A 10,241-nucleotide genomic window follows, 5' to 3' on the forward strand; every position below is an offset into this window, starting at 1 on the left:
TAATTACCGCCCCTACGTTTTTAAAAATGCCTTGAGGAAACAACATAAAACACTAAAGGGCCCTTTACAGAACTGGAAATCTGTCTAAAACTTAAAGAACTGAGGTCACGTCCTCTTGTGCTTGTCAGTAGGTTGGAAGGACAGAGTTTTCCCAGTTCTAGGACACTGCAGAAGTATGTGTACAGGTTCTGTGGAGTAGGGGTGGGGACAGCCACACACAAAAATGTCCCAATCAGACCACAATCCCTGTAACCTCCCTGATGAGCCATAGCTGCTTTTGCTTAAAGCACTGTGGGAGGAACATCTGTGCGAATCCCCTCCAGCCAGATGCCTCACATCCTGTTGAGTGAGAATCCCTAACTCTACAGTTGCCCTTCTATTTACTCCTCCCTCTGATCCCACTGTGTGCTCCCAGGGAGCAGAAAAAAGGACTTTGTCCTCATATGGTCTCTCTAGTGTCTAGCCAGGAGCTGTGCCTAAGAAAGTGACTTGGTTCTACTTTATCCCACCAAGTAGGGACGGAACCATTTCTCCCCATCTTATTACCTGCAATGTCAAGTCTAATTGTGAACACACACCTAATGTTCTGTAATGTGAGAAAAGTGACTCTCATAATGACCTGATTCAAAATGGTAGGGAGCACATCTGTTCATGCATGCAAACACTTTAGCCAGACGCTTCTCATTCACTCACTAAAATTGCCTATCTGAATGTCTGTCTCTTGTTCTGAAGTTGGGATGTGGTCAGCATCAGCTTCGGGATGAACTGGCTTCCCTGGAGTCCCAACACTAAAGCGAGCTCCACTTACTCATGGCCTTCTCTTTCTCTCTTCCAGGCGTGTGAACCTGTTTTATGCAAATTGACTGTGGCTTCTGAGTCATTGCAGGCGGCTCTGCTCCTACCCCTCCTGAATTGGTTGCGGACATTGACTTAAATGGGGCTGTCAAACCTGAGCATGTTCTCTCTGGCCTTGGAGCTGGCTGCTGCAGAAGTAGAGCCGGTTCTGAGGATCATGGCGCTTCCCAAATGAGGTCATAGACAGTCACCAAGAGCTTTAACAGCTCATTCTGAGCCCTGAGCAGGTCTCTTGCTCACTCCCAGCCCTTCTGAACACCTCTTTCCGTATGACTTTGAAGATCTAATTTGACCATCATAGAGTTTTACTCTTCACTGTATCACTTTGTCATATAGTAAACAGAACAGGGTTTACCCTTCCTCTGTAGACAGAATACTCAAGGTCATTCTCTCCATCCTAGCTAAAAGTGTTCAGTGAAAGCTCAAAGCACGTGTGAACGTGGAAACTGGTCGGAGATTTACTCATCCATTTATGATGGTCTGATGGCCACAGTTAGGGATGAACTGCATCTGGGTTTTCCATGTGCTTTTGGACTAGGCCACACTTCCTGTTTGTAATAAACTGCCACCATTTTAACGTCAGTTGTAGTGTGTACAGCAATATTGCTGGGCTAGGATAGATCAGGGGCAGAGTGCTTGCCTTAGGCATCAGGCTATATTTGGGCTCAATCACCAGAACCAAAATAATGATAATTTTATTGATAGAGGAAGATGTTTGCCTGGTTCAACTCCCAACAATCCCAGCTCTGGGGGATCAGATGCTTCTGGCTTCCATGGGCACTAGCATGGACATAGCCCCAACCACACACATATAGAGGATTAAAAAACAAAGTGTAGGATTTGGAGTAAAACAGACACTGCCTTTAAAGCCCCAAGTTGTTATTGCAACTCTATTACTTAAATGCTTTCTCAGCAACCTCCACACACACATACACTAAGAGGGGAATTAAAATATGCCCCTGGAGGGGCTTCATGAAGAACAGATGAGTTGATGCATGGAAAACAGTGTACTGTTTAGCGTGTGCTAAGTACTCAAAGGAAGCTTTTATATTGCCTTATGTAATCTAATCCAAAACAATCTGTACACATGCATATCTGGATTTGTTTTTGGTTTTTTTTTTTTTATTTTGTGTATGCTGTAATCACTGAAGTGAGATTTGGTGGAGTCAGATAGATGGAGTCCATGGACCTTTGGCCAGGAAATGGGTCCTTTTGCTCAGTTGCCTCTGCATCTTCTGCTCATTCCCTGAGTAGTCAGTGACTACTCAGCAGGGCTTAGAATGTAAAGCTCCCCCCACCACGCCCCCATTCTCACCCTTGCTTCAGTACCTATTAGGTCTATGACCTCAGTAAAGCCCCTGATAACTGAGCCTCAGTGTCATCCTCTGTGAAAGCCGCTTCATCTGCAGTGTGGGAATCAAGCCGACATGTGGGGAAAATGGCTCTTTGGAAGTCTTAGTTGCTATTTGATGATAAGGAAATAATCTTTGCAATCTGATCAAGTCCCTTCCTAGCTCATTAGTTCCACAGAAGGGGCTCTAGCGGTTCCTGTGATCTTAGACTACTCTGAGCTGTGGTTTTCTGCCTGTGACATGAGGGGGACTGATGACTTAAATCCCTGGACCTTGTTCAGTTCAGGACTGGTGTCAGGCTCCTTTGGGCAACCAGAACCCACCAGGCTTTGAAGCCTAACAACCGGGACCCATCTCTGCTTTACAGATGGACACCTTTCTGGCCTGTAGAGGACTGTCTCAGAGTGTTCATGATGTTTTTGTTTATTTTTGAGATTATAATTTGATTTCCTCCCTCTAAGCCCTCTCATAAACCCCTCCCTACTCTCCTTCAAATTCATGGTCTCTTTTGTCATCAATTGTTATTACATGCATATTTGTGTTTATGTATACACATATAGTTCCATAACCTGTTGAGTCCAACTAATGTTACTTGTATGTACATTTCAGGGCTGACTTTTTGCCAGACAACAAGTTGGTGTGTTCTTACCTAAGGAGGGCCCCCTCTCCGCTCCTGTCTTTACTCAGCTGCTTGTACTTCTTTGTATAGGATTGAGGCCTCCTGGGCTTTTCCTTATGCAGTTCGGCATGTCCATTGGTGTCATGACTTTTTTTTTTTTTTTTGACTAGCAGCTGTTTGGCTCAAGTGGGTAATTGCCTGCAATGAAACATCAGCTGGGGGCAGAAATCTCCATCAACAAAGGAAAGAGAAAGAAAGGAATGGTTCAAGATTCTTGTCTATAGTCTATAATTTCCAAATTCAGTTGTCCTGTGAGGTAGGTCGCTTGTGTGGAATTCCTGGTGATTAAACGATAGTGCTCTAAGAGCTGTACGTGAGCACTGGTCCCCTTGGGTGGGCTCTGCTGCTCTCAGGGAGTGGCAGCAGCCATCCTTCAGGCTGTTCTGGCCCCAGGGTTGGGTGTGCAGCTGTGTCAACAGGGCCTTTGAAGTCCACACACACCGGATGACTGGTCAGCAGGCCCTAGGACCATCACTGCAAACTCAGTTACAAGAAATCATAGGCCTGTGGGAGGAAGCTGTGCCGGAGTAGTTGGGAAAGAGAAACGACAGTCAGAGAGAACACAGGAGAAACCTACCCAGACTCGCAGATTCATTCCACAGGGGTTGCAGCCAGCTTCCCGAGCTCTGCCTGCAGGTCTGCATAGTGATCTGGCTTATTTCATTCTGACCCAAAGAAGCGCCACTATAAGGCGTGAGCAGGGCGACAGTGCTAAGGGGTGGCCGGATCTAGGAAGAGGTTCTGAGTCATCAAAACATGGACAGGAGTGGGGAGGGGGATTTTAGCAGTTATACTTTTTGGTATTCTAGATTTTAAGACATTCTCTTAAAGCCTTCCTAAGCAGTCTTTTACGTGACTGGCCTCACCACAGGCCTGTCATGTCGTTGCCAACTGCCTCAGTCATTTGTATTCATTTGTCCTAGAGAAGGTGGTGGTTCAATCCTTTTTCAAAGGGAATGAATAGAAGTGCTGGGAGTGGAGTGAGGTTAGAACTTGGGGAGGGAGCAGCTAGCCTCCTCCTCTAAGAAGAAAAGAGGGCTAAGTTCAAAACCACGCAGTCATCTCTCTCCCCCCCCTTCTTTTTAGACAGGGTTTTGCCGGCCCCCACCTCCAGGGAGTGGCTACAGAATTTCTTATAGGCCCAGTGTTTTACTTCTCTATAGCTCAGACTGTCCTCAAACTCACAGCAATCCTCCTTCCTCACTCCTGAATACTGGAATCATAGGTATGTACCACCAGGCTTACGCTATCTTTTCCTTGCTCTGTATGGCCATCTGGTTACTGAGTCACATCCGTTTGTCTCAGTGTCCTTGTATCCTGTTTTCATTTCACTCTTCTCCCTCCATAGCACACTTTTGGAACAGTGCAGCAGCCTGCTCCCTTTGTCACCAGGCTCTCCATCCTGTCTGCCCACCCTGGCCAGGTCCATCTTCCCATACCACTGCATGGGCCAGGCACACTATGAACAGGACAAGGTCTTGGCATGGACTCTCTCTTCCCTGTCCTCATGTTCTCTGAGCTCTTTTTGAGGTTTACCCATCCCTATCTTTCAAAGTTGTCTTGGTTTTGTTATCGTTGTTTTATTCCTATTGTTTTTACTTTGGATTCTTGATTATGCTGTATCCTTTCTTAAAGTGTTACACACCCTCCTACCTTACATTCTTTCTTCTCTGTTCAGAATCTCCTGGCCAGGCTTTAGAGTAGCAATTCTCAACCTGTGGGTAGAGATCCCTTTGAGGTCAAAAAGACCCTTCCACAGAGTCATATATCAGATATCCTGCATATCAAATATTTACAATATGATTTATAACAGTAGCAAAATTATAGTTACAAAGTGGCCATGAAATAATTGTACAGTTGGGGGATCACCACAACATGTGAAACTATTAAAGAGTTGCAGCATTAGGAAGATCAGTTCTAGAGAAGCTTCCTGTAGCTGCCTTGGCGGAATGATCTTCCAACATTTTGTAACATTTAATCAGTAAAACCATGCTGTTTCAGTGTAATTATTTGTATGCCAGGGTTTATCTGACAGTGAATATGAGTGTGTTTCCCAAAGTGTGTGTGTCCCAGTTTTTGTGTATTTCTGGTTTGTGTGCTCCATGTGTGTGTACCAGTTCAATCATTGTCATGCAAAGAACATGGTGGGCTCTTTTGAAGTGGTTGAAGTATGTCTGGAGAAAACAGTAGTGAGGAACAGTCACAGTACCATGAGTGATTACTGTGGTGGACAGTACCCTTAGCCCTAGTAGCAGGCATCGCTTCTGTGGCCTTGGAACATCCTTGACAGTCCAGGTCTTCTACCTCCAGAGCCTGGGTACCACTGCAGCTACCCCTGTTACTCTTCTCGTTACTGCATCCAGGTACCTGACCAGAGAAAAGTTAGGGGAGGAAGACATTATTTTGACTCACAGCTTGAGTGAGGGAACAGTCAAGAAAGGCATGGCAGTGGTAGTGTGGGCAGCTAGTCACATGGTGTGCACCGTTCGCAGAGAGGCATGAGCACTTGCTTTCTCTCTTCTTCAGCATGGGCCTCAGTCCATGAATGTGCTGGCCACATTCACAGCGTCTTCCCCTTCACAAACCTGTGTCTTCTATGTGATTCCAAGTCTAGTGAAGTTGACTGTGAAGATTAAGCATCTCACTACCTTTCATGGGGCTCTTTGCCTCTGCATAGAAGGCCTGGCAGGTTGAACAGCTACTTCATAGACCCGGTAACCAACATGCGCTCATCAACTTGGGGCATTGCAACAAATGCACGACATCAGGGGCGCGCACCGAACAGGGATAACAACCATGGGATGTCTGCAGAATTGACCTTGGGTAAGGAGGGAAGAAAGGAAGTGTGCCGATCAACACGAGATGTGCTTCATCTGTGTGCAAATTGGTGACCCAGCATAGCCAGCTTGCACGTGCTGACGCTCCAGGGCGGCAGGCACCATGTGAAAATGAAGCATGTTTTTCACTTCCATATTAAATGTGGTGTCTTCATTATTTGGTGGTCAGCTTGCCAGGCTGGGACTTGTGTAATTCACCTTTGGCATGAGATGGCTACTTGGTTAATAATCCTAATCTGCCCAGTGCATGTGCACAGCCTGTGTTTATCGCTCTCGTCTTATAATTAACTTATAGTTAGCCTTAACTTTACAACTCAGTCTGTGAACTAGAGTGGCTGCAACCCTGTCTTTATCTAATTTAGCAAGATTTGCCTGCACTGCAATTAGGCTCACATGTTCTATGATCGATGTCCTTTGCTAATTGCATAATTCTTTTTGAGCTTAATCATCACATGGGAGCCATCATTTTTTTTTTTTTTAAACTGTCTATGTGGTTTGCTGTTGGTTGTGAGCTGTATGTAGGATCTCGGCTTGAGGCGTCTGCAGTCACACAACTAAAAGGTCTTCTAGTGTCAAAGATAAGGGAGGAACTGTCTTCCTGTGTAGTGAAGAAATTGAAACAAGGATGTCAAAGGGATTCACCTCTCCAAAGGGCTCATCATTAGCAGCTCCCGGAAGATGTGGAGGGATGAGCGCATCTGTAGAGAATAGCACTCTCTCTGTCCCAGTATGGGGAGTCATGAATAATTCAAATGGGGCCTGACAATTAGTGCCGAGCTTGAGTCTGGACAAAATTAGTCTGGGTCTAAAAGAAATCAGGTGACAGGCCAGGAAGGGTCCCAGGATACTCTGAAATTGTATCCTTTAGTAACCATTTAAGGCTCCAGGCTGCTCATTGCCAGCAGATGTGTCATTGTAAGGCCGGCTGCATTCTTTCCCCTTCTTTCCTGCCTCCTTGTTGTTCCATGAAGGAAGGTTAGAAGAAAATAGAAGCTGCACTTGCAAGTCGGGGATCTGCAAGGAAAGAATTAGAATATTGTCCTGAAGGGAACCTAAGATCCGGCCTTCTCAGCTTGTTTGTTTGTTGGGACTGTGTACAATAGGCTCAGAAGGGCTTATCCAAAGTTGCAGAGTTGCTGAGCTATAGCCCCTGGACTGTGGTCCATACCTCTTGACTCCAAGCTTGGGCCACCATAGTGACCTAATGGACAGTCCCCTGGCCCAGGTTTTCCCTGACTCCTGTTACTGGGCATCTTGCCGGTGTTTTGGAGTACTCTGGACTGAACTCAGAGTGGAGAGATGTCAGAGGATCAAACCTTGATCTTGACAGAGATACAAGGGTCAGGGAAGAGAGATCCACCAAAACAGAGAAGGCACCACTCTCTAGGGAGGAGATTCTGAACTCAGGATTTAGGAAATGCTGTGGAGCCTGCTATAGTAGCTGGACTATTGTATGGACACTACTTCTGGGTAAACATGCACTAGCCCGGGTATCATGGCCGCAGAATGATAAAATATTTTAATTAAAGATTTGGGGGTTTTGTTTGTTTTGTTAGGGTCTAACAATCACTGAAAATAGACTCCAGACTCAAGTAGTATGCAAAAGTAAGGAGCGTTTATTCTGCAGAAATTTACCAGCAGGCTGGGGCCACCATTCCTTAGAAAGGGGCTCAGAAGTGAGCACACGGCTTCAATGTAAAGGCAATTAGGGAGAGTTTCAGGAATGTGGTAGCCTTTCATTTGATTGGTTCACTCAGGAAGTATGGGGGATTTAGGATTGGCTAAACATTTGGGAACTTTCCAGAGTTGCTAAAGGCTTTTCCTTGGGTTTGCTAAATCATTGTATTCGGCTCAAGCCCATGTGTTAACCTTTAACCTGATGGACTGCCTGAGAACTGCAGGTTTTAGATTAGCCAAACAGATTGGGGTCTCTCGCAGGCTTTGGAGTTATTAGACCTTTCAGGGTTTTTGTTTGTTTTTTGTTTGTTTTGTTTTTGTTTTTTTGTTTTTTGACATTCAGGCAGTAGCTGCTGACACCTGAAGTTCCTGCACCGGGGAAGATATGTGACACTTCTGCTATGGATCCTCCTCTTTTTTGGGGGGAGTCTGCCAAGAAAGACCTAGTCAGCAAGAGAAACATTGTGTCAAGATGGCTTAAGAGCACTGTCTGCTCTTGCAGAAGTCTGAGTTCAATTCCCAGCAACCATAGGTTGCTCCGAAACATCTATAATGAGTCTTGCGCCCTCTTCTGGTGTGCAGGCGAACATGCAGGCAGAACACAGTATTATACTTAGTAAATAAATAAAAATTTAAAAAGAGAAAAGAACCACAGTGTCCAGAAAATGTAATCCAGAGGTGTGCTCCATAAGAAAGGGTGCAGGAGCTGGGGCAACAGCTCAGCTAGTCAGTAAGGACCCTGGTTTGCTCCCTAGAACTCCTGTAAAAAAGCTAGGCACAGTACAGTCCCAGTGCTGGGTGGGTGCAGATGGAGAGAGGCACAGCGCCTGCTGCCCAGCCTGCTTAGCTTACTCGTCTAGTTCTAGGCCAAAGAGAGGCCTTGTCTAAACAAACACACGGTGGAGCTGAGGAATGACACTCACGGAACCTCCGGCTTCGTGTGCAGATGAAGTTGTGTGCTCACAAACACATGCATACATGTACACAAGTATACAACGCAAACACAATGATTGTAGCCTCTGCCACATCCCCCGAGCTGGGAAACGCGTGCTTGCCACTGTGTGTGCACAATACTCCTACTGGCAGCCAGGGCATGCCTCTGCCAAGGCACCCGCCGCCTTCGGCCAGATCAACAGCCTTCAGCATCTCCTGACTCCCACCACAGTATCCAGGCCAGAGTGTGGTCAATTCTAGAAATAGGAATACCTCTTCAGTGGGCTGGATGCCATTGTCCTCACCATGTCTGCAGGGCAAGATGACAGAAGGACCAGACAAAGAAACTTCGAGATACTTTAATAGCTGGGAATAGGTGGGAATCACACCTGTAATCCTAATACTTGGGAGACAGAGGCAGGAAGATGGACAAAAGTTCAAGGCCTGCCTGGTCTACAGCGTTACGGAATGAAACTGCCTCATAAAAACAAAAAGGAAAAAATATATATACAAATATATACATATATATAAATATATATACAAATGTATACATATATAAATATTTATGTAAAAATATATATTTGTATAATATATACAAAGCAAAACAAAATCTAGTGGAAATGCTTCCTCAAGTCTACATTTAAGTTAAAAATAAATCAAAGGATGGCTAAAATGTGAAGGGGTTAGCCATTGAAAAGCCATTAGGGGAGGGCATAGTGGGCCTTGTCTGAATTCTTCATGCAGCTGTAGAATTGGTTTGGATTCCATGAGGAAGCAGGTGTGTGGCCATATAGGGATCTTTCTGTAGCCTTTGCATGGGTCAGCCACACCCAGCATGACATTTGTTTGGGGAACTGCTAGATTTATTTTACAAAGGATTTTCATGGTCTCTTTCTTGTTACATCATCCTACTGGGAGGGTTTGTGTATGGTCAAGGGCAGGTCGACATGTCCAAGGTCACCTGGGCAGTAAGTGGCAGAGCCCAGCCTTCTGACCCCATGACAGCACTCCCCTGCCACATTGAGTTGCCTTTATGCAGACCACAGCTCCTGCTGGCAGAATATAAAAGCTAAGCCACGTGACACTCGTCAAGCACCGTCAATGGCGGACACGCTCAGATGGGCACCTCACCATCAGCTTGGCTGACAGTCATGGTTCAAAAACCACCTCTGCTAACTCGGGGGCAGGGCATGTGATGGGCCGGCTCCTGCCCCAGAGCACAGTGGTCCTTTATTTCAGAGCTGACAGCAGGCGCTGCACATTGCTTTCCCTCTGAGTGAGCCCAGGAGAGGCACATCTCTGTGCTCTAGACCTGAGGAAGGACTGTGAGCAGGGCTAAAGGGGGAAAACATGGCTGGAGACTTTGTCCATTTGTCTGTGTTTCTTATGTTTAACATAGTAACTCTCTTGGTAGCTGCATGCTTGACCTGGCCACTTGACACTGGTACATTCTCAAAGTGCTTTGTCATTGTATTAGGTCACAACATAAGGTCTCTACTGGCGGCAAACACTCATTCCTCCGGAAAAACCTGTATGAGAGGGAAGGCAGGAATTTTTCATAAGGTACAGGGTGTCCGTCTATCTATCCATCCATCCACCTTGCTTTCACTCAGCTAACCTTTATTAATGCACTCCTGTGTCCTAGGAACTGTGAAATTCAGGGGAAACAGGAGGGTTTGGAAAACTTCTGGGTGAGTATACAAATCCCCATAGGAAAGGGGGCTTCCTTCGGAGTGGGAAGCTGGCGTGTCACAGCAGGCTGTGGCCGGTAGGTGGCACTCAGGTTTCCAGGAGCTTCAACAGTCTACATGGTCCAAAAGCTTTTGTTTCATATCCATTACTGTGCTTAAAATCAAATTCTAAGACTTATTGAAAGGCTGCATTCAATTTGATTTTAATTCTATTTAT

The sequence above is a fragment of the Meriones unguiculatus genome, chromosome 14, assembly GCF_030254825.1.
Source record: "Meriones unguiculatus strain TT.TT164.6M chromosome 14, Bangor_MerUng_6.1, whole genome shotgun sequence".
NCBI lineage: Eukaryota > Metazoa > Chordata > Mammalia > Rodentia > Muridae > Meriones > Meriones unguiculatus.